Genomic DNA, 25,844 nt, shown 5'->3' with positions numbered 1-25,844 from the left:
AATCATAATCGGTTGACCTCTAGTTAGGTTTGGTGTTAAGGTTAGGGTTATGGTTAGGTTTAAGGGTTAGAAAAAATTGGGGGTTTTTAAAGTAAAAAAATGAATAAAAAATTACCCCTTTTTCTTCCCAATTTCGTGGTATCCAATTGTTTATTATCTACTATCTTGTCTCATCGCTTCAACTCCAGTACGGGCTCGGGAGAGATGAAGGTTGAAAGTAATGCGTCCTCCGATACACAACCCAACCAAGCTGCACTGCTTCTTAAAACAGCGCGCATCCAACCCGGAAGCCAGCCGCACCAATGTGTCAGAGGAAGCACAGTGCACCTAGCAACCTTGGTTAGCGCGCACTGCGCCCGGCCCGCCACAGGAGTCGCTGGTGCGCGATGAGACAAGTACATCCCTACCAGCCAAACCCTCCCTAACCCGGACGACGCTAGGCCAATTGTGCGTCGCCCCACGGACCTCCCGGTCGCGGCCGGTTACGACAGAGCCTGGATGCGAGGCCAGGAAAAATTGGATTTTAAATGGGAATCAATTGTTTGGTCCCCACAAGGATAGGGAAACAAACGTGTGTGTGTGTTTGTGTCTGACTTCCTGTTTGTGCGTGTCTAAAGGTGTGTGTGTGCGCTTGCTCACACACGTATGTGTGATTGTGTGTGTGTGTGTGTGTGTGTGTGGGCTTCTGCTTGCCTGTACGTGTTACTTGGTGTGTGTGCTTGCTTGCATGTCTTTGAAATTGTGTGTGATCTGATAGGATCAGAAGGTTATTGGTGGTGTGAGAGGTCAGGGCCCGGCGCGGGCTGCTTAATGACTGAGGTCAGAGGTCAGTGGTGACTAATGGCTTGATGGGGCTGGTGGCACTGGGGAGTCTTTAGTACCTTTGGCCATGTCTCTGTATGTCGGTCTCTCACTCACTCCACACACACACACACACATACATACATACATACATATATATATATATATAAAGTGTGTCTTGGTCTCTAGAACAGTAGCTACTACATACAAATGATCTCCCTCTCTCTCCACCTCCTTGTTTCTCTCTCCTTAATTTCTCCATGCCTCTTTCACTCTATCATTGTTCCTACCCCTCTCTTTCTCTCTCACTGCTCTCCCCCACCTCTACTATTTCCTACCGACTCCCCTCTCCTCTCAACGACCAGCTGATTGCAGTGAACGGCGAGGAGCTGTTGGACCTCTCCAACCACGTCGCCATGGAGACCCTACGCCACTCCATGTCCTGGGAGGGCAATGCCCGTGGCACCATCCAATTGGTGCTCCTCCGCGCCGCCCCCTCATCTGGCTCCGCCCACAGCGCCAACGCACAGGTACTCTACAAACGGGACAACGATCACCACGGTTCACTACTTCGCCGACGAGCCTATGACCCAAGGGGTCTGCGATACAGGCACAGATATATGCAGGGGTCAGCGCAAAGCTATTCGCTTGGTGATATACACAGGTACACAACGCAAGGGAACTTGCGTAGTCCAACACTCTGTATCATACACAAACACATGCAAGGATCACACAGCAAGGTACAGAGCAACACACACAGATACTATAAAGGCCTGACGCAGGTATACACACAGGAGATCACACACAGCTACACGGATGACAACACGCAGACACACACACACTCAGCAATGTGCCACACAGCCACACAACAGGCAATGGAAATGCACACAGTTCTAGGTCAGTAGACGGCAATGTCTACAGATACACACAGGAATGCACACGCAGTCACACACCTGACAACATACACACGCAGTCACAGTCCTAACAATTTACTCAGACCTATACGCAGCCACACACCCGACAACCTATGCATTCACTCAAGAAGCCAAACATACGACAACATACACAGCCGCACACGCAGCCACCCACCTGACAACTTACGCAGTCACACTCCTGACAACCTATGCAGGCACCCATGCCGGCACACACCCAACCACATACACAGCCGCACACACAACAACCCACGCAGCCGAACAACTGACAAAATACGCCATTATACACACAGCCACACAAACCGTTACACACACAGTCAAACGCATGACAACACACACAGTCACACACGTAGCCACTCACTAGACAACATGCACATCAGCAACACACATGCCTATGCAGAGAGCATAAGGGTGCTGACAGGGGCAATGTACGGTGACTTACACAGACACGACAAAACGCACAACCACTTAGACAGAAACAGAGACACACAGTGATCCAACTACACACACAACCAGGACCTGATGCGACATCACCACCGCAGGCTCTCGGGAGGATTTTGAGAGAACACACACATCTTTGTGCGGATATTTATATATATATATATATGTGTGTGTGTGTGTGTGTGTGTGTGTGTGTGCATTTACTGATACGTGTGTATGTATGTGAGGTGTGTGTGTGTGTGCAGCATTAACTCTTTCCCCTGCCCAAACTGTTCCCTCTTTCCACAATGACCACCTTCATACAGGCAATGACTGTTAACCAGAAACCCACTGTGACTAAAACTCAGGAGAAAAACAATGTCTGTGCACTACTTATAAATAATGAATTGCGTATTAATTATCATTATTAAAAAGTTACCACTAATTTTGTAGACAAAAGTTGTAACTCACAAAAATGGGCACTGTTGTTTCACTGTCTTTGTCTGCAATGCTATTGACAATCTGGTAATATTACCATTATCCCTGAAATGCTTGTTAAACCTATTCTGTTCCTTGTATTTGCTAACTTATTTATTTTCATTATTCTTGTGTTGTTCATTTGTCACCAGACTAGTCACTCAATGTTATGGTTTTAATCTCACAATAGTCCTTGGTTCAATAAAAAGTCTTCCTCTTGCATGCTGTCTGTCTGTTTCACTGTGGTGGTGGTGGTGTGGTGATTCCTTTCTACTGGCTAGCACTCCTGTCCTCTCTTTCCCTGATGTTTACATACCTGTCCATCTCTCTTTGGAATGATTTGTTTCCATCTTTGTCTCATTCTCTCTCTGGCCTTATTCTTTCTCTCTCTCCGCTGGGTATCGTCCCTTATCCCCCATACCGACCCCTAACACACACAGTCAAGTGACTTACTGAGTCTCATCTAAAGAAGCCAAAGAAATTTGGAAAAACCAATTTCCCCTTAGGGATGATCACGTTTTCTACTACTGTGTAGTTTACTGCACTATCCTCTTTCTATGAGTATATGACTTCAGAATTCCACGGTCAGAAAAGGAAGAGCAGTATGTAAGTGGCTATAGCAATATGACAGAAAAGCGGACTCATGACAATATAATACAGACAGACTGCCATACTTAGTTGTTTTTTGCACTACTACCAATTATTTAGGTTTTTGTTACTGCTTTGTTCTCATTCTCAGTTAATAAATGTTTGTGATGTTCTCAAGTGCAGCGGTTCCCAAACCGTAGGGGCGAACTCGGTCTTGCTTTAAACTTCCTCTTGAAAGTTGGAAATTGGGTAGTGTATCATCACTTCCTCTTGTCACGTTAGTCATTATATACCTTGGAGAGCTATTTTATAACTTATCAGACATGTCCAGATTAACTAGATCATGTCAGCTAAAAATAAATGTTTTTGTGACACGTGCGCACGGGTGGCGCGGGATGTTCCCCAATGCTGGGAGGGGGGGCCCCCCCGAGTAAAAAAAAAAAAAAGTTTGAATCCCAGCCCTAGTGAACAGCTGTATCTTGGTTAATCACAACAGCCATTCAGAAGCATTGTGAACCGTGACGCGGTAGCTATTAGTGGAAGAAGAAAGACTAGAAAAAATGAACTATTACGGTGTTAATGTCTGATGGTAGGGTATAATGGAGGGACAGGGTGGAGAATGAGATGAGACAGCAGGGGGTTATGGGATTAAATGGGTGTGACCAATGACCCGCCCCTTTTGTGTCCTCTCGTCAGTGTCTCCTTGGCCACACCAAGTGGTGCGGTCTTAGGAAATTGGCATGGAAAATTGTGTATGTGGTTGCAAGATATCCCCACCCCACATCCTTCCAAATCGGCAGAAAAATACATTGTGTTTGTGCTCCCTCAGAGCCTGTAGGAAAATTGTATAACTGCCAGTGCAGTTCTCACTGCATGTCTCGGTAGGCCTCAGCCTATGTTCACTCAGCAATCCACACGCACACCAGGTCTAATCTTATCAGACCACGAGACCCCAAGATGAAAGACCAAAGCCTTGAGGGTAGCGCCAGGACCCCCACCTCTCTCTCTCGCTCACCCTACCCAACTCCGAGGAGCGGGTGTTGGGGGACACAGTGTGCGTTTGGTGGGGTGTTCCTCCATAGCCTCATTGTGTTGACCAGCAGGTTCTTATTGTTCTGCGGATTAGGATGTGAGCTCCTCTCTGGCTTCTTTGATGGCTCTGCCTGGCTGTCAAAGCCCCATGAGACAGATGGGTGGATGGAGCAGTACCGTGTGTGTGTGAGAGCCGCTCTGACAGACTAAGATGTGTGTGTGACAGTAATACATGTAAAGAGCTGTGGTTTGCCGGCTAATGATACCATTGGGAACGTGTGTGACTTCACGCAGGAACAAAAGCACAACGGACACCCCCCCAAAGCCTAACTCACACACTGTGCTACCGAACGCACACAATGAAAATCCCCTTTGAAATGAGGATGATGGCCTAATGAAAAGAGATATCACATAGAGACGGTGAGCGTGCAACGCCACCACTGCTCATTACGTATAATGTGGCGATGATGCAAAGCCCATAGCCACACGCCCACAGAGTTCGAGAGAGACTGGGTGTGGGTGATTTTGTGTCTATCCATTTATTTGTGTGTGTGTGTGTGTGACAGCTGTAGATCCCACCACACATCGCTCTCAAAGGAGAGTCATATCTTATCTGCGGTACATCTCACTCTGCCACCAGCCCTTCCTATCTGTCTCGGTGCTTCCCAAATGGCGTCCTGTTCCCTACATAGCGCGCTACTTTTGACCGGGGCCCAGAAGGTGCTTTTCCGCCTGTTCCTCTGTGGCGGTGGAGACTGTTCGATAACATGCCTGTCATCAGCATGAGGGATTCATGTAGTTACGCTATTTACGAACCCTCAACCAAACAGTGAGTCTCAGTGGCGCTATTGTCCTCTCACTGATGAAGCACAATGTAAGCCAATGGGAAGATGTCCGTTATGATTTCAATATGAAATAGGTAGAGTTCTTGTACAGTGCATCAGGTAGAGTGTGTGTATAGTGCATTGATTCTGTGCAATAGCCGTTCAGAAACTGACACTACTTCCATGCGAGCCAGTGCATGCTGCCGCCAGATAAGCTTGAAAATCGATAGACCAAATAAGCGATTTGATTACTTCCTGTGGTCTCGCATGAGAGCATGAGGAAGATTCCGACTGAAGTCAATGGAAGAGTGGCACACTCTTATTCACTGGCGTGTTGAGTTTCTCGGTTTTCAAGCTTCTCTGACGCTAGCCCACAGTGGCTCGAACGTAAATAGAACGATAGTGGGTAAGCGGCTACTGTGTCTCCGACTGTAGTCATAGATATAGTACTCTGATTCTCAAAGATATTCTATGATCGTAAGTACACTTCAACACGACATATGTGCATCTATACTATGCACTTATTGTCCTCATACCTTTTCAATTAACAAGAACGTATATATTTTTCTCACTCAATGATTTAATGTCCAGTGTCATCCTTCTCATATTTTATATATGTACCTTTTACATACCTCTCACATGAAAACTTAAAAACACATTCAATGTGCATCCAATGTGGGAAAACTCTGGGCCATTCCAAATCAAGTGATCAAGAAAAACTCCCTAGGAGCAGGAAAAACTCCCTAGGCCCTAATGTAATGCACTGACCTCTGCTCCTCTCCCCCTGGCTGTGACAGGAGAGCCAGGAGGCGGCTAGCCACCAGATCCCAGACGGCCCCTCCGGACCCCCGGCTCTAGCTGCAGCCCTGGAGTCCCACCACCACAGCAACGGTCCCAGCCCTCAGCCGTCCATGGTCCCAGCTTTGGAGGTGAGAGGACACAGTAGCGCCTGAACTAGGGAAGAGATGAGCACACTCATACTGGTGCTTGACTTAGACACACACAGAGATGAATATAGTATATACACAGACGCAAACATTCACACTTGCCATAAAAACAAACAGTGTACAGCGGCTTTATCACAACAGTTATATACCCTGAACAAAAATATAAACGCAACATGTAAAGTGTTGGTCCCATATTTCATGAGCTGAAATGTTCCATACCCACAAAAGACGTTTATAGTTTGTGCACAAATTTGTTTATATCCCTGTTAGTGAGCATTTCTCCTTTGCCAAGATAATCCATCCACCTAACAGGTGTGGCATATCAAGAATCTGATTAAACAGCTTGATCATTGCACAGGTGCACCTTGTGCTGGGGGACAATAAAATGCCGCTCTAAAATGTGCAGTTTTGTCACAAACACAATGCTACATATGGATCAAGTTTTGAATGTGATTGCAATTGGCATGCTGACTGCAGGAATGTCCACTAGAGAAATTGCCAGATAATTGAATGTTCATTTCTCTACCTTAAGCCACCCCCGTTGTTTTGGAGAATTTGGCAGTATGTCCAACCGGCCTCAACTGCAGACCACGTGTATGGCGTCATGTGGGTGACTGGTTGTGAACAAGGTGTCCCATGGTGGCGGTGGGGTTATGGTATGGGCAGGCATAAACTAAGGACAACGAACACAATTGCATTGTATCAATGGCAATTTGAATGCACAGAGATGACGAGAGCCATTGTCATGCATGATAATGCATGTCACAAGCATCTGTACACAATTCCTTATACAAACTGCACCTAGGTCAAATCTTTCAAATTGTTACATGTTGTGTTTATATTTTTGTACAGTGTGTGTTAATATATAAACTCAGCAAAAAAGAAACGTCCCTTTTCAGGACCCTGTCTTTGGGTGGGTTTGTGCCCATAGGTGACGTTATTGCCGGTGATGTCTGGTGAGGACCTGCCTTACAACAGGCCTACAAGCCCTCAGTCCAGCCTCTCTCAGCCTATTGCGGACAGACTGAGCACTGATGGAGGGATTGTGCGTTCCTGGTGTAACTCGGGCAGTTGTTGTTACCGTCCTGTACCTGTCCCGCAGGTGTGATGTTCGGATGTACTGATCCTGTGCAGGTGTTGTTACATGTGGTCTGCCACTGCGAGCATGATCAGCTGTGCGTCCTGTCTCCCTGTAGCGCGGTCTTTGGCATCTCACAGTACGGACATTGCAATTTATTGCCCTGGCCACATCTGCAGTCCTCATGCCTCCTTGCAGCTTGCCTAAAGCACGTTTACGCAGATGAGCAGGGACCCTGGGCATCTTTCTTTTGGTGTTTTTCAGAGTCAGTAGAAAGGCCTCTTTAGTGTCCTAAGTTTTCATAACTTACCATAATTGCCTACCGTCTGTAAGCTGTTAGTGTCTTAACGGCCGTTCCACAGGTGCATTTCCATTCATTGTTTATGGTTCATTGAACAAGCATGGGAAACAGTGTTTAAACCCTTTACAATGAAGATCTGTGAAGTTATTTGGATTTGTACTAAATATCTTTCAAAGAGAGGGTCCTGAAAAAGGGACGTTTCTTTTTATGCTGAGTTTCTATGTGTGTGTGTGTGTGTGTGTGTGTGTGTGTGTGTGTGTGTGTGTGGACACTACCCTTTAAAAGTTTGGGGTCACCTAGACATTTCCCTGTTTTTGAAAGAAAAGCTCATTTTTGATCCATCAAAATAACATCAATATGATCAGAAATACTGTGTAGAAACAGACGCCTCACAAGTCCTCAACTGGCAGCTTCATTAAATAGTACCCGCAATATATATACAGTGCCTTGCGAAAGTATTCGGCCCCCTTGAACTTTGCGACCTTTTGCCACATTTCAAGCTTCAAACATAAAGATATAAAACTGTATTTTTTTGTGAAGAATCAACAACAAGTGGGACACAATCATGAAGTGGAACGACATTTATTGGATATTTCAAACTTTTTTAACAAATCAAAAACTGAAAAATTGGGCGTGCAAAATTATTCAGCCCCTTTACTTTCAGTGCAGCAAACTCTCTCCAGAAGTTCAGTGAGGATCTCTGAATGATCCAATGTTGACCTAAATGACTAATGATGATAAATACAATCCACCTGTGTGTAATCAAGTCTCCGTATAAATGCACCTGCACTGTGATAGTCTCAGAGGTCCGTTAAAAGCGCAGAGAGCATCATGAAGAACAAGGAACACACCAGGCAGGTCCGAGATACTGTTGTGAAGAAAAAGCCGGATTTGGATGCAAAAAGATTTCCCAAGCTTTAAACATCCCAAGGAGCACTGTGCAAGCGATAATATTGAAATAGAAGGAGTATCAGACCACTGCAAATCTACCAAGACCTGGCTGTCCCTCTAAACTTTCAGCTCATACAAGGAGAAGACTGATCAGAGATGCAGCCAAGAGGCCCATGATCACTCTGGATGAACTGCAGAGATCTACAGCTGAGGTGGGAGACTCTGTCCATAGGACAACAATCAGTCGTATATTGCACAAATCTGGCCTTTATGGAAGAGTGGCAAGAAGAAAGCCATTTCTTAAAGATATCCATAAAAAGTGTTGTTTAAAGTTTGCCACAAGCCACCTGGGAGACACACCAAACATGTGGAAGAAGGTGCTCTGGTCAGATGAAACCAAAATTGAACTTTTTGGCAACAATGCAAAATGTTATGTTTGGCGTAAAAGCAACACAGCTGAACACACCATCCCCACTGTCAAACATGGTGGTGGCAGCATCATGGTTTGGGCCTGCTTTTCATCAGCAGGGACAGGGAAGATGGTTAAAATTGATGGGAAGATGGATGGAGCCAAATACAGGACCATTCTGGAAGAAAACCTGATGGAGTCTGCAAAAGACCTGAGACTGGGACGGAGATTTGTCTTCCAACAAGACAATGATCCAAAACATAAAGCAAAATCTACAATGGAATGGTTCAAAAATAAACATATCCAGGTGTTAGAATGGCCAAGTCAAAGTCCAGACCTGAATCCAATCGAGAATCTGTGGAAAGAACTGAAAACTGCTGTTCACAAATGCTCTCCATCCAACCTCACTGAGCTCAAGCTGTTTTGCAAGGAGGAATGGGAAAAAATGTCAGTCTCTCGATGTGCAAAACTGATAGAGACATACCCCAAGCGACTTACAGCTGTAATCGCAGCAAAAGGTGGCGCTACAAAGTATTAACTTAAGGGGGCTGAATAATTTTGCACGCCCAATTTTTCAGTTTTTGATTTGTTAAAAAAGTTTGAAATATCCAATAAATGTTGTTCCACTTCATGATTGTGTCCCACTTGTTGTTGATTCTTCACAAAAAAATACAGTTTTATATCTTTATGTTTGAAGCCTGAAATGTGGCAAAAGGTCGCAAAGTTCAAGGGGGCCGAATACTTTCGCAAGGCACTGTGTATATATATATATATAGTACCAGTAAAACGTTTTGCCACAACTACACATTTTTTATTTATTTTTACTATTTTCTATGTTGTAGAATAATAGTGAAGACATCAAAACTATGAAGTAACACATATGGAATCATGTAGTAAACAAAATAAATATTAAACAAATCAAAATATATTTTAGATTTTACATTCTTCAAAGTAGCCACCCTTTGCCTTGATAAGAGCTTTGCACACTCTTGGCATTCTCTCAACCAGCTTCATGAGGTAGTCACCTGGAATGCATTTCAATTAACAGATTTAACTTGTTAATTTGTGGAATTTCTTCTTTCTTAATGCGTTTGAGCCAATCAGTTATGTTGTGACACGGTAGGGGTGGTATACAGAAGATGGCCCTATTTGGTGAAAGACCAAGTCCATATTATGGCAAGAACAGCTCAAATAAGCAAAGAGAAACAATAGTTCATTACTTTAAGACAGTCAATACGGAAAGTGTGTGTGTTTGTTCTGTACATGTTTCATGAGACGTACAGAGTTGGCCTTGCTCAGCTAAATGAAGAATGGATCCATTATTCAAGGAGAATCAGTTGCATTCATTTCCATTGTGTATGTGCTTGCGTGCACACAGTTGAAAATCTATCCCTCAATACTGTTTGGCTCCGTCAGTTGATTGAGTGTGTTTAGGTCTACTGCATTACTCTCCTAGGCAGGCAGTCTTTCAGACAACTAGCATTGACACAGCTTCCAACGGAATGGCTGTATACCAAATGGCACCCATCGGGCTCAGAAGTATTGCACTATATAGGAAATAGGGTGCCATTTGGGACCTATCCAATGCCTCCTGTCTCAGTGGCCCTTCATGAAAAGTGATGACTGGTTTAGCTCTAGCCAGAGGAAGATATATTTCTCCTGTTATAACAGGACTATCACTTTTGCCAAATGTGATCCTGCATTTACATGGCATAGACCTCATTCATGTGTCTGGGATTTAATGTATGCGTGACACAGTAGTAGTAGAGTAGAAGTTGCCAGTCAGCACTGATCTAAGTTCAGCTTAACCACCCTCAATCTTAACCGTAGTCTTTAGGGCGATAGACTCAAAACTGGTCTTAGATGAAACACCCATCCTACTCTTTTAAAGGCACTGGTCACTGGTGGAATTTCTGATTGATATGTGTCTGTCTGTGCTGTTTGTCCGTATCCTCTCCCCGTCCAGCTCCTCCCACTAATGGTGGCTACGCCCATCACGAGGAAGAGGAGGCGATAGAGGAGGATTTCCCCTCACCACCTTCGCCTGGCTCCGTGGAGGAGACGAACGCTAAACTCCCATGCACAACACAACCTCACCGGAGGTCATTACACTGTGGCCCCATTTGAATTCCAGACCAGGTCAAAAGTAGTGCACTAAATAGGGAATAGATTGCCATTTGGGACCAATTATACATTGGTCATATTCATTAGTGTACATCATAGCAAAAAAATCTGCACGAAAACAAACGTGCTTCCATTTGGTTCCTAGTGAATACGACCATGATTGGATAGGTGGACGCATGGGTTCCACCACGTACTGTAGCTTTCACCTGTCCAGTCCTTTCGAATAAGTGATGTATGATTCAGCTCAGATCATGACACAACTATGTTATACACTGAGTATACAAAACATTAAAAACACCTGCTCTCCATGACAGACTGACCAGGTGAATCCAGGTGAAAGCTATTATCCCTTACTGATGGCACTTGTTAATTCCACTTTGCTCAGTGTAGATGAAGGGTATGGTTGTAGGTGCCAGGTGTACCAGTTTGTGTCAAGAACTGCAACTCTGTCTGTGTTTTTCATGCTCAACAGTTTCCCGTGTGTATCAAGAATGGATCCACCACCCAAAGGACATCCAGCCAACTTGACACAACTGTGGAAAGCATTGGAGTCAACGTGGGCCAGCATATATATATATATATTGAAAACTCTCTCAACCTAACTCAACTTAGATAAATTGCAATGAAAATCTTTAGTCGCAAAACTTACTGTTATTTTCCAGTCCATTTAAATGTTGAGCTCGAGGTGATGTAATCCTCTGACCGCTAGAGTGTCCCAAGTTAGGTGGTGTCCCATGTTGGGGGAAAATAAATTAGCTAATACATCTGTAAGATTTGAATATATGTGTTTAGGTGGCCCACTGCCACCACTACAAAAAATATTTTGTAAATGTTGTTGTATAATCATTTTTTGCCAAGACATTATTTTAAATGGACTGTCATTGGCTCGATGACTGGAAGTCTATGGAAACAGCTACAATGTTATTGCTCTAATGCTAGTAGCAGTGCACCCCCCCGCCCCCCACTACCCTTGTCACCACTGTTGGAAAATAAGTAACACAAAGTATATTTACATAAAATACACTATGAAAGCGAGGTTAAACATTTAAAATAGGACATAACAAAAGTACAGGCTACAATGTTAGTAGTGTTGATTATAATCTGTGGTGGTTTTTCTCAGTGAGTGGAACAAGACTCCCTATTCTCCTGAGGGTCCCCTTCACCCAGACACACAGAGAGCACAGCAACCCAGGCAGACGGACTACCCTCAGACAAGGAACTCTTAAGAGCACGGACCTGGGTGAGCACACAGTGTTGCACACATGCACTCACATTCCGATATGGAGGGATTTCAGTGCCAACCGAAATTGCATTTGAATTCCATAGTTTTTAATTGGTGTTGAGATGTTGAATTTATTATTTTTTAATTGGTAATGCACAAATTGAATAATTTCATTCATAAATTCAGTATTGTATTTCATGATTTGAAACTGACTTGAATGAATATTGCATTCAGTTTAAAAATCACTTTAAAAAAAAATGTATATATTGCATTTCAGTTTGCTGATGTCAATGTTGTGAACGGAGTGCCCTATGGTGGGGTTATGGTATTGGCAAGCAATAAAATACGGTTGTATTTGATCAATGGCAATTTGAATGCACAAAAATAACGTGCCGAGATCCTGAGGCCTATTTTTTTTATTTTAAGGTTTCTGTGACCAACATGAACATGAAATCCATAGAATTTATTTCAATTGACTGATTTCCTCATATGAGTGTCTGTCACTCAGTAAAATCAATGAAACTATTACATGTTGTGTAAATATTTTTTTGTTCTATATATATGTGTGTGTGTATAAACCTGGAATGAGTAGGTGTGCAAACATTTCACTGGTATTATTTATATATATATATATTTATATATAAAACCTTATTTTTTTTAACAAATCAAAGTATTGATGACAGCTTTGCCCAGTCTTGGCATTCTCTCAACCTGCTTCACCTGGAACGCTTTTCCAACAGTCTTGAAGGAGTTCCCACATATGCTGAGCACTTGTTGGCCCTTGTTGCTGAGCACTTGTTGACCCTTCCACTGTCTACCATGCATACAACATCTGTAAGGTCCCTAGTTAAGTATTGCATTTCAAGCACAGATTCAACATTATCACATGGGCCCATTGTAATGTTATGTTAACGCACACATATGACCATGAAAGCTTTGCCAATTTTTTGAACATGAGCGCTCCTTAACACCCGCTTAACCCGGAAGCCAGCTGCACCTATGTGTCAGAGTTAACACACCGAAGTCAGCCTGCAGGCGCCTGGCACGCCACAAGGAGTCGCTAGAGCGCAATGAGCCATGTAAAGCCCCCACCCCGGCCAAACCCTCCCCTAGCCCAGACGGCGCTGGGCCAATTGTGCGCTGCCCTATGGGACTCTGTGACACAGCCTGGGATCGAACCCGGGTCTGTAGTGACCCCTCAAGCACTGGGATGCAGTACCTTAGACCGCTGTGCCACTTGGGAGGCCTGACCTTTTCAAGACAACAATTCCTGAACTAGACTCGTGTGTCTAGTCAGTCTGACACTGCTCTGTGTGCGCACGTCTCCGCATGACACTGCCAGTCTGTGCCAAGCATGGATCCTTCAGTCGTACCCAACTTTCTCCCTGAAAGCTGAGAGCACAGCAGTTTATTTCCTCATATTGGCCCCTGGGTGACCCTGTTAGCCTCTCTTTTCTTCTTGCTCCCGCCTTCTTTTATATTTTTTTGCTCTCTTCTCTCATTCTTCCCCCATCTCTCTCTTTTCTGTAAAGTTTTTTTTTCTTCCTGTCGCTGGTTTCCAATCCCAGTTCATTAGTGTTGTGGATTGGGTTCCCCCTCCTAAACTAGTTGCACGCCGCTACTGCACATTTATTGTCTTTTATTAGGAAGAGACCCCCGCATCCTGCTCACTGCTTCTCTCGTCTTTCTCTTTTTCGTAATCTCTCTCCTTCTTTCTTGTTCTTCCGTCCATCTTTCTCCTTCTTTTCGTGCTCTCTGTGGATCTCTCTGTGGATCTCTCTCTGTGGATCTCTCTCTGTGGATCTCTCTCTCTCTCTCTCTGTGGATCTCTCTCTCTCTCTGTGGATCTCTCCCTGTGGATCTCTCTCTGTGGATCTCTCTCTCTCTGTGGATCTCTCTCTCTGTGTGGATCTCTCTCTCTCTCTGTGGATCTCTCTCTCTCTCTCTCTCTCTCTCTCTCTCTCTCTCTCTGTGTGGATCTCTCTCTCTCTCTCTGTGGATCTCTCTCTGTGGATCTCTCTCTCTCTCAGGATCTCACTCTCTCTCTCTGGATTTCTCTCTCTCTCACACTCTCTCACTCTCTCACTCTCTCCCTCATGAAAATTACAGATTGAGATGAGGTTGTTATCTGAGGATGGGGGAGGTTGTTATGGGCGGGGGGGGGGGGTGTTATCTGAGGATGGGGGGGATTGTTACCAGAGGCATGGGGACTGTATGACACTGTGACCTTGTGCTGTGTGTCACATTTGTAAGGATCACCCCCTTTACAAGGGGGTAGTTTCCCATTTCCAGACGGGGGTTAAGCCGGTTGAGTCAAGTCTGAGGGTTTATTTTTCGCACCAAGCAAAAAGTAATAAGCAATCTAAGCTCTGGTGCTTAGCAAATGTTTTCTTATGGGGACTGTAGGGTGCACAAGCAAAACATGGGCTGCATCTCAAATGGCACCCTATTCAGGAACTTTTGGCCAGAATGTGTACTTATACATCAAGCTGCCTCATGCTACAAGGCTATTTATTTGACTTACTATAATAGGGAAGAGGGTGCCATTTAGGATGCACACATGGCTTCTTCAGCATTCCAGAGGTATCAGACGTTGGTTAAATAGGCTTAGCCAAAACTGTGATCCTAAACACTCGCTCTCAAGTCTGTCTTAATGGTTGCACCTGGGCCCGTATTCATAAAGCCTTTCAGAGTAGTAGTGCTGATCTAGGATCAGTTTTGCTTGTGAAATCATAAGGAACATAAGGTGGGGACTAAATCGGCACTTCTACTCTGAGACACGTTTTGAATTCAGACCCAGGAGTTTTTCCCTTGACCACATGACCTGATCTGACATTAGTTGAGTTCATGTACATGAAGGCACACGCGTGGAGAAGAAACCGTGGAATTCACTGAGCAGTAGCCATAGTGAGCTCACCAACACCAGCGGCAAATTCCTATCCCAGCAGCAGAACATTTATCTGTGGGTGGGTGAGAGATTGTTGATGCTGCTCTCCGAACAGGGGGGTGGGGGGGTCTCTGTAACAATAAAAGCAGATTCATATGCACATTATTTTTTAGCTTTGAGCCACACAGCTCACACACACACACCACCAACCTTTTTGTGGCTACTGTATTTGAGGGAAAACGTAACGCGTGAAGCCAGCAAATGTAACAGCCAGTCTCATCCATTGTCCCCTCTGTCGCAGCTGCATTTCCTCTCCCTCTCTTTTTTTTTTCCTTTTTTTTTTTTTTCTTCCGCTCTCTCGTTTCTCTGCCGGGAGAAAATTGACCTCATAAAATATGAAAAGGGATTATTTCAGAGAAATTGCAACGTAATGAAAACCTATTATTGTGTCCCGTGGTGCAGTGCCCCTCTGGCAGCTGATGCCGCTCCCTGCCTGCCTCCTCAATCCTGTTGGTGTGGATTAGAGAGAGGGAAAGAGTGATGAGAGAGGGGGGGGGGGGGGGGGGGAATGAGGGAGAGAGTACCCAGTTCCTGCCCTCCCCACCCTATCGCTCTTTCCCTCTTACTCTTCTCTCCGTGTCTTGCTCCCTCTCTCTTTTTCTCCATCTCTGCTCAGAGAAAGCAAAGGCAACAGTTTATGGTGTTCCAATATTCACTGTGTGTGTTTTTTGTGTTTCAGTGGCTGATGAGAGCAACATGAGATCCCTGGCAGAGCAGAGACCAGGTGAAGAAACACGCTCTTCCCCCTATCCATATCCCCAACACATACTCTTCGCACACACCACACACACACTCTTCAGACACACAAACACACACCTTCTCAAACAAAGAAAGCGACTGAACATTGAAAAAAGGTATGAAAAATAATCTGGATTTTCAGTGTGCTGTCATACTTACCGCAAAACAAGTTATGACCTGTTCAGGACCCTTCCGTAGTAGGGTGAAGTTGTCCCTAGACACTGGTCATGGGTCAGTTTTGCATTTCCCCACTAATGGTTAATGTAACGATTGAGGGAAGGGGAAGCTGATCCTAGATCTGTACATTTGGGGAAACTTCACCCTGGAGCGAACACACTTCAGCGGGGAGATGCTTTGTGTCAGTGCACCTGTTTTATGTGTTCTCCTTACTCAGCTGGAAGCAGCAGGAAGTGATTTGTTAAGCTGCCTCTTTGCTCCGACAGCCCTAGATTGCATTAGACCGGGATGTTCTTAATTTGTCTCCTTTCACTTAAGTGAGAAAGGGGGTGCAGGGATTGAGTGATAGGCTTGAACGCACGTCCCCTGCAGACACGCGCCCACACACACCTTAAATCTCCCGCAGCAAAAACCTGTTGCCGCATAACAACAACTCTACAAGTCCCCACCCCCACAGTACCAGGCTCAGCCCCCCCCCCCCCCCCACATGATTTCCCTCAAAGCCCATTTTCTGATCGGTAGTCATAATAACCCTTATGGGCTATGATAGATAAAGAGATTCATTTTCTACATCAGCCTCTAACTGATGTGGAAGCTAATGTGTATTGACAGGCTGCACTGAGGCCAGTTTGCTGACAGGGCTGTTTTGGACTTGGCCCCCGTGCATGATTCTTTAAATGGCCCCATGCTTCTTTATAGGCCTTGACATATTTCATTAGTAGGATGGTCTTTAAGAGGGGCTCCGCCTCCGGCTTTAATCTGGCTAAAACCTCTGTTCGGGCTGAGGGGGGGGGGGGAAGATGTAGTATGATGCAGAGTTACTCTTTCCTTCTATTTCTCTCTCTCGCTCTCCTTCTATTTTCCTGTCTCTCTCTCCCAACTCGCTCGTTCTCTTTTCCTACTATTTCTTTCTCTCTCTCCTATTTCGGTCATGCTTTGTCTATCGCTCTCGCCCTCTCATTTGCTTTTGACTTCTTCCTCTCTTGCTCTCCCTCTCTCCATACCTTCTCTATTCCTCGCTTTCTCCGTGCTCTCACTCCCTTTCTATCTTCCTCACCATTTTATGTCTTTCTTGTTACTCTTCTTAGTCTTCTTTCTCTACTATCTCTCTCTCTCTCTCCTCTCTCTCTCGCTCTCGCTCTCTCGCTCTCTCGCTCTCTCTCTCTCCGGAGCGGTCAGTCTTGTCTCTCTCACGCTTAGTCTGTCCCCTCCTATCCCCATTTCATCTTCTCTTATTCTCCATATCCCAATTATCCTCCTTCCTCTCTGTTCCTCTGTGCTTTCCTAGTGTTATGTGATTATAGGTAACATGCTCCATCCTTTGAGCTTCCCCTTCCAAATAATCCTCCCTTTCCCTTCTCTCCTAGTGCCCTTATATCTCCTTCGCTCTCTACCTTCTCATAGCTACAGCCTGTATAAGCCCAGTCTTTAAAGCCTCCTGATTTAGGTTCTCTCTCTCTCTCTCTCTCTCTCTCTCTCTCTCTCTCTCTCTCTCTCTCTCTCTCTGTCTCTGTCTCTGTCTCTGTCTCTCTGTCTCTCTGTCTGTGTGCAAAGAAACACTAACGCATAGACACAAGAAACTTGTGGATTACACATGTGCGTGTGTGTTTCTTTGCATGTATGTGACATAGAAAGAGGGCTAGCTCCAGTAATCCTCAGGTCCTCTGAATAGACTAGTGTGTATCAACAGCCGGAGGAGAACATGCTCGTGTAGGAGAGGGGGATAGATGGATGTTTGGAGGGGGACTCTCTCACTCCATCTCTCAGGTGTGGTCTCTGTCACCATCTCTCCATCCTCCTCTTTGTCTGTCCCCCAGCTCTTAACATCTCCCTCTGGCAGCTCTACTCACACACAGGTCTGGGAACGCTTCCAACACGCGTGCGCGCACACACACACACTCCACTTAGTAGCCCTGTGCGCACACAGGTCTTCTAACAAATGTTGTGGTGTGTGTATGTGCATGTTTTGCTCTGCTGATGCCTGGGTTTGTTTCTGTTGGAGATGGGGGATATCCACCTACGCTGGAGCCCTGTTAGATGCGGCAAACACTGGCTAGCTTCTGGCCCGCTGTGCAACTGGCTGTGTCCATTATTCTGTCTTGTCCCCTTCTGCAATTAGACTTTGAAAACATGTAGCCTTCCCTTTTCCCCTGCCAACATGGAACCCTGCTTTGTTGTAGTTCGTATCTCTCTCTCTCTACCCAGCCCCCTTCTCCCCCATCTCACTGTTGTTGATTCAAGTTGAAAGTCACCATGTTGGGCTGATTTGAATTGATGGATCACTCTGTAGCGGGAAGGGCCATCTGTCTGTCTGTGTGTGTGTGTGTGTGTATGTGCGTGTGTGTGTACATGTGTGTGCTCTGCCCACACTACATGCTTTGTGTTCTACCGCAGCATAGTAGTGTATTTCATTAAACCTAGCTTTAACAAGTGGCACATGTCCCATCTCTAGTCCCTGCCCCCCCTCCCCCCACATCCCTCCACGCGACTAATCCACTAAAGGTGAGTCTGTAATGATGAAATGGCCTTTTAAGTCCCCGACCATTATTAGAGCCATACGTCCAACGGAGCAAATATGCAGCCTGAGGCTCCATCTATACATCTAAACAGGATTACTGCCTACTGCCTGCATCTGTGTCCCGTCTGGGGACGCAACGTTAGTGATTTATCAGAGTGCACTCAGGGAGAGTAGATCAACTATGATTGGTTGCAACGTTAATTGGAACTAAACTGTGATTGGTCGGGACGTTAATTGGACTGTACTTTGATTTGAACTTTTGGGTTAAGTGAATTATTTCACACAAGACAGGGTAGTGGCCACTTTCATGCGCATTGCTTACTGTACCACTCTAAAACCTGTTTGTTTTGTTGTGTCTGCCTCTCCTATACTTTACCTTGCCCAATGAACACTAAATTATTCGGTTTTCATCTGGTAGAGCTCAAATGTCAACACCCAAACGTTGGGGTATTAAAATAGGTTTGAAGGTTTCCACCCACCCACATTGAAACCGTTATATACCTTTTCCATTTATTGGAAAGGGTTCAAATATAGGTTGTTTCACTAGTTCCCATCACAGTGAACGTGGTTTTATTAGCTAGCCGAGAGATTGAATCCAGGGTTCTCCGAGTTGGAAAGATAGACATTATCGGTTTATCCTCCGTGATGATGAGAAGAAGAGGGAGGCACACACACACACACACACACACACACACACACACACACACACACACCCCGACACGGACAGAGGTGTCTCCATGACAACTGACCTTTTTAAATCATCCACTGCAGGGAGAGGCTGCTTAAAAAGTGGCATTTCCATCACCGGTGGCGACCTTGCTCAGTTGAGCTGCAGAAATGCTCACTCTAGTCAAAGAGTGAAATGCTTACAAATGCATCAATATCTCAAGTGCCACCTACTGTCGTTGTTCCCTTGAGCAAGTAACTTAACCCCCTAAATTGCTCATTGGGCGATGCACGGTGGCTGCCCTCTGCTCCAGCCTCTCCAATCTAATGTGTGTTTGTGTACTATATGTATATCGGGGGTTGAATAAAAGCAGAATTTTCATCTTGCGTAGACTAATAAAGTATATCTTATATTCTCTCTATACCGTACCATTGGGGTCCGCCATATGCGCTTTCCCTCGGCCCTATGCGCGTTCCCTCGACCCTATGCGCGTTCCCTCGCCCCTCTGCGCGTTCCCCCGCCCCTCTGTGCGTTCCCTCGGCCCTCTGCACGTTCCCTCGGCCCTCTGCGCGTTCCCTCGGCCCTCTGCGCGTTCCCTCGGCCCTATGCGCGTTCCCTCGGCCCTATGCGCGTTCCCTCGGCCCTATGCGCGTTCCCTCGGCCCTCTGCGCGTTCCCTCGCCCCTCTGCGCGTTCCCTCGCCCCTCTGCGCGTTCCCTCGGCCCTCTGCGCGTTCCCTCGGCCCTCTGCGCGTTCCCTCGGCCCTATGCGCGTTCCCTCGGCCCTATGCGCGTTCCCTCGGCCCTATGCGCGTTCCCTCGGCCCTATGCGCGTTCCCTCGGCCCTATGCGCGTTCCCTCGGCCCTATGCGCGTTCCCTCGGCCCTATGCGCGTTCCCTCGGCCCTATGCGCGTTCCCTCGCCCCTCTGCGCGTTCCCTCGCCCCTCTGCGCGTTCCCTCGGCCCTCTGCGCGTTCCCTCGGCCCTATGCGCGTTCCCTCGGCCCTATGCGCGTTCCCTCGGCCCTATGCGCGTTCCCTCGGCCCTATGCACACTGCGGTAGTATCCTAGCGCTGGGTGTGTTTTTCTGCTGTAAGACTGGGTTTGAAACCCAGTGGCATCCAATGTGACTGCAGTATTCGAGTCAAGAGGCGTGTGCGTCTATGCTTCTCTGCATCGTACTTGTGGTCCTAATGTGTTTTGATTTGTAATACGCAGGTGTGTGTTTCTGGAGGTAGTTGCGTAACATTACTCATATTGCTCAAAGTTCTATTCAGATGGGCAGTATTGGTTTGTGTGAATGCCCCTACGGAACTCCTGTCAGAGGATTGCACCTATCACCGATGCTTGTTGACCTGACATGATGAGTGAGTGAACCCACATTGAGCATCTGGTCCACAGCAGGCAGTGATAGGAGTCAAATGCTTGTTTCACCCTTGAAATTCTGCGGGCGGATGATCGCCCTCCTGTAGCGCTCATTATTCAGTTACATCTACCTTCACCCATTTGACATACCTACACTGGATATGGACGAAGAGAAGACACACACACACACACACTCTCTCTCAAACATGCAGACACACACACACGTGCCCACGGGCGAGCACAAACACACACACAAACACAAACGTGCGCAATGCAATGCAATGCACACACATACAGGTGGTGTTATGCTTGCAAATACACACAAGCGTGTACTACACACACACACACACACACACACTCTGAGCACAGCGTTCACTGCAGAACCCAGCAGCAAGCAGCTTAATTCTATCAAGCTGCTAGCCGGACAGCCACAATTACATTTGTGACACAAATCCTGCTTCTCAAATTGAGTGTTTTATTCCTAAACGTACCCGCTCTCTATTTATAAACCCTTATTTCACACAAATCCAACTTCTTCCTCAAAGTCAATTTAGGACTTAAAAGCCACTGCCGCTGCAGCTCTGGCTCACTTTCCCTCCTTTCCCCTCGACTCTATCGCCCACTCTCCAAAGATCAATTTCAATGAGGAATATTCTCATGCTTTGAAGACTGAGTCGACAAAAGAGTCTAAAACGAGAACATTTTGAGCGTTTACCATCTCCGAGAGCGTTTTGAAGCGTAAAAGTCTGGCAAATCCCTGGTGGGAGTTAGAAATAGTCACTTTTTCAGTCGGTTTTCAACTATTTATACCTTTTAGCAAAATAGCGTTAGGGCCAAATGAAGGATAAGGGAACGATTTGGGACTGGCTGTGTGTTTCTCGCCACATCCCCTTTGCTTGTCTGTCTCTGCGGCCTACTCATGCATGCCCTGGTCTGGCGATGGACCTCTGTGATTAACCTACAGCACTAGCCATTGGACTGACCTTTCTCCTGGAGTGCTATACCCTCCTGCGTGCTTTTGCTCCAACCCTAATTTAGAACACCTACTGCTCTAGCTGCTCACCGGGACCTTTTGTTGTGTGTTCCAGCAGGGTTGAAGCAAACACCTGTACACCCAGGAGCTCCCCTTGAAGAGGGCTGGCCATGTGTATGACATGTAGACCTTTTCCTGCCTGGCCCTTTTCTTCTTTGTCTCTTCTTTCTTTGTCCGCTCCCTTCTCCTCTGTGGCCTCCTGCTTTTGTTTCTTCTCCTTTATCCTCCTCGCACTCCTCCTCCATTACCTCCACCTCGTCTCTCTCTCTTTCTCCCTCTTCATTAACTGCGATCTTCATCTTTTTCGTCTGTCCAATCGTCTTCGTGGTCCTCCTCTCATGTCCTCTTTTTTTCTGTCTCACTTCCTCCTAACTGTGGCCCGTGCCTGTCTACTCACGGCAGTCCTTTGGCTCTCCTCCATTCCCCTTCATCCTCTTCCTTTGCTTTTACATGAATGCATCCTTTCCCCCTCTCTCGCCTCCCATCTCTTACACCTGTCCCTATCCATCCTTTTTACTCGAACTCCCCATTTTAAATTGTCCATCCATTTCTTCCCAACCGCTCATGTCTCTTTCTCTCTCTCTCTTTCCACTTCCAGTCCTCCTCCTCCATCCTTCTATCCATGCTGACTGGGGTCTCCTTCCCCTCCCTCCCCGTCTCTCCCATTGTCAGCTGCCTCATCCAGGGGGAGTGACCTGGGTCCCACCTTGGGCCTATGGAAGTCCTGCTCTTTGGAAAGCCTCCAGTCGGCCATGTCGGAGGCCCGGCAGCTGAGCCAGGTGCCCTTCCACCGTCCCAGGCCTCACATTGTGCGCCAGAGCTTCCGTGCCGCCATCGACAGGTCCTACGACGGGCCCTCGGAGCCGGAGGACGGTTAGGGAAATCACCATAAACTTTAATGCAACACTGAACATGACTATGTTCCCTTTGACGGATGTACCCTGGGTCCTATGTTCCCTCAGTTCCCGCAGCCCAGTGTTCCCACAGCCCTATCTTCTAAACCAGGGGTCGAAGGGGCAGGGAGGACAAATACGTATTTTAATTTTGAGTATTTTGTAATTTGTTGAAAATGGACACTTTGTCCGAAATTGACACTTGCAATGCACACTGGGTATCGTTCTAATTATCCTCTTCCCCAAACAAGGCCAAATCTCATTACAATACAAATAAGCATTTGTGCCAATTTTGATTTGAAATTGGTCAGTGGGTGCCGAGGGGACAAACGTGGAGACGAGGGAACGTAGGGTGGGCCCCAATGTTGTGGTATAGAGACATCATAGTGATCTTAGTTGTCCCACTGTATTTTTATTCCTTGTCCACATACTTATTGGAAGTCACCTGGGGCGAATACGAACTTCCGCTTAACAGTAGGTAGATTTTTGTTCTGTGCATTGAAATCAATGGGTAAGAAGCTGCACTGTACTGTAGGCGATTGTAGGTGATTTCTACGTTTTACTACAACGGTAGTCTTTTGCCATTTCATATTTTCTCGGCTGACATGGTTTTTGAGGCCGTTTGAGATCAGACGTAATGCGCACGTACTGTACAAAACATCAGGAACATCTGTTCTTTCCATGACATAGACTGACCATCCAGGCTGTATCAATAAGAATGTGTTCTTAACTGACTTGCCTAGTTAAAAAAAACAAGTGAATCCAGGTAAAAGCTATAATCCCTTACTGATGTCACATGTTAAATCCACTTCAATCAGTGTAGATGAAGGAGAGGAGACAGGTTAGAGAATGATTTCTAAGCTTTGAAGCTTTTATTGTTATTTACTTTTTACTCAACCTTTATTTAACCAGGCAAGTCAGTTAAGAACAAATTCATATTTACAATGACGGCCTAGGAACAGTGGGTTAACTGCCTTGTTCAGGGGCAGAACGACAGATTTTTTTAACCTTGTCAGCTCGGGGATTCGATCTTCCAACCTTTCGGTTACTAGTCCAACGCTCTAACCTCTGGGCTACCTGCCACACACAAACCCTTTGAGACACGGATTGTGTATGTGTGCCACTCAGAGGGTGAATGGGCAAGACAAAAGATTTAAGTGTCTTTGAACTGGGTGCGAGACGCACTGGTTTGAGTGTGTCAAGAACTGCAACGCTGCTGGGTTTTTCATGCTCAACAGTTTCCCGTGTGTATCAAGAATGGTCCACCAGCCAAAGGACATCCAGCCAACTTGATACAACGATGGGAAGCATTGGCTTGAACATGGGCCAGCATCCCTGTGGAACGCTTCTGACACCTTGTAGAGTCCATGCCCTGACGAATTAAGGCTGTTCTGAGGACAGAAGGATTTGCATCTCAATATTAAGGTGTTCCTAATGTTTTGTGCACTCAGTGTATGATTGCCTTTGGACCGATTATTCAGAAATATCCACACATGAGCTGTATAAACTTTGATTTATCACGGATATTAATAATGAGTAATTTAGCCATTGCGTAACTCGCTGACGTTCAGCAAACGGGGGGGTCGCAAAAGGACACACTGTTTAGCGGCTCAATGAATATGTAGTCAGCGTTTCTGGCCAGGGAACTTATTTAATCCCACAGCTGCACATTTTTGATGTAGCATCTTTCATGTGAAGCCAAAGATCTGTCTGTGTGTGTGATGTGTGTGTGTGTGTGTGTGTGTGTGTGTGTGTGTGTGTGTGTGTGTGTGTGTGTGTGTGTGTGTGTGTGTGTGTGTGTGTGACCATCTGAGCATCCACACTGAACTGTAAAGCACTAGAATTGCCTCTGACTTTCCCTCTGGCCTCAAGGGAGTGGTTGCCTCAGGCTTAGAGGGGGGAACCAGTGATTCTGAATACAAGATTGGAGTCAGCACCCCCCTCTCCCACTTTCCCAAAAAGACATGTCGGTGAACCCGGCTGCAAAGTGTTGAGTCACTGCAGGGGGGATGGGGGAGGTATATGAGTTTGTGTTTGTCCGTCTACTTTATTGGGTGTACGGCATCTGTGTTGACCTTAAGGCTGTCCCTGGCAACAACAACAAAAAAATCTTGGTCGACTGTGAGTCGTCCTGTTCACGTTGTTTGGTCGAAATGTTTCAACTTATTTTTCCACATATAGACACGCCCAATGTGTTTGAATAAAATCAACTAAGCACACTGTTTGATGAAATAGTTAAGACACACAAATGACTCAAGAAAGAGCTCGATGGCCACACTGTTAAAACAATGACATGGTGTGACTGGCGCACGTTGTCTCGCTCTCCTCCCTCCTGCAGCGTGAAGGCACCACAGCACAGCAAGTGTTTAACACACGGTGTTAGCTACAACATGACGTCAGCCATTTAGTTTAATACTTGTTTCTGACTGAAAAGTTCCGTTACGGAAATCCCTCATTTGTTTAGGGAAAAATATTCCTTGAACCCTGAGCTCTCTTTACTTGAAACATGCAAGTGTCGCATGTACAGTATGTGGCCAAGGCCTGACTTATAGCCTTTCATAATCACATCAATAAATTGGTTTGAACAATCTCGGAACACCGTAACAGGTGGCAGCGAGATGGATGAGGAGGAAGTGAAAAAGAAACTCAAAACGGGGGAACGTTTGCTCAGGAGGTAGAGGGGAAGTCGGATCTGTGGAAGACATTTAAGTTAGTTGTGAATGCTACTGGAGATCAAGGTAAAGGAGGGCAGAGGAGCAAGCGTGGCACGAGTATTATGTGGACCAAACGGTTGCTGTTAGATTACAATATTCAATTTTTTCCTGACCTTTTAGAACAGCGTATACAACACTAAATATGTAAGCGCGCCAGAGAGCCGGTTCTAATTACAGCAAACTGAAAACAGTTGCATGCGTTCGTGAATTGCTCTTTTATTTATTGTTTAGGCTAATTATTCAAAGCTCCCTTTATTACATTTTGAACAAAAATTCTTGATTCCATTTCAAAGCATGAACTCCTCGTAATGCTGTGTGATGGCATGAACAAATGAATGAATGAATGATTGATTGATTGATAGATACTATATATTGAAATATAGGCCTAAATAAGTTATGGTATTAAGACTAAACATGATGTGCTCTTAAGCCTACATACAGCTCAATGGGGGTTACTATACAAAGCCTCCTAATGATAACGACATTGCTTATTATTATAATAATGATGATGATAATAATTGTAATGACTAAGTAGGAGATCAAGAAAACGAGGGTGTGGGAGCGAGAGCTGCTGGCATATTATGTGTGACAAACAGGTGCTGTTGGATTACAACATTCTTTTTCTGCCTGTTTGGAACAGTGTAAACAACACTAAATAAATTATAAGTAATAGCAGTCTTTTGTAACGGGGGGAAAAAAGTGTAAAGCATTTATTAAAGCATAGCAAAGATTTAAAAACAGCCGAATC

At 45.7% G+C, this 25,844-nt stretch overlaps 1 pseudogene across 1 annotated transcript in view; it reads left to right on the top strand.

Annotated features, from left to right (window-relative positions):
* Positions 1-25,844, top strand: part of LOC110495963 (partitioning defective 3 homolog B-like) — a 194,584-nt pseudogene that overhangs the window by 135,309 nt on the left and 33,431 nt on the right. Inside the window, exons 13-18 of the transcript XR_016488178.1 lie at positions 1,153-1,698; positions 5,430-5,461; positions 5,872-6,003; positions 11,992-12,064; positions 15,673-15,717; positions 22,123-22,362. The product of XR_016488178.1 is annotated as a partitioning defective 3 homolog B-like (transcript). The remainder of the gene's footprint in view (positions 1-1,152; positions 1,699-5,429; positions 5,462-5,871; positions 6,004-11,991; positions 12,065-15,672; positions 15,718-22,122; positions 22,363-25,844) is intronic.

The sequence above is a fragment of the Oncorhynchus mykiss genome, chromosome 18 (assembly GCF_057628025.1).
Source record: "Oncorhynchus mykiss isolate SJ-2025 chromosome 18, ASM5762802v1, whole genome shotgun sequence".
In the NCBI taxonomy this organism is placed as follows: Eukaryota; Metazoa; Chordata; class Actinopteri; order Salmoniformes; family Salmonidae; genus Oncorhynchus; species Oncorhynchus mykiss.
The sequence above is the reverse complement of the archived record's forward strand: the minus strand, read 5'-3'. Positions and strand labels throughout refer to the sequence as shown.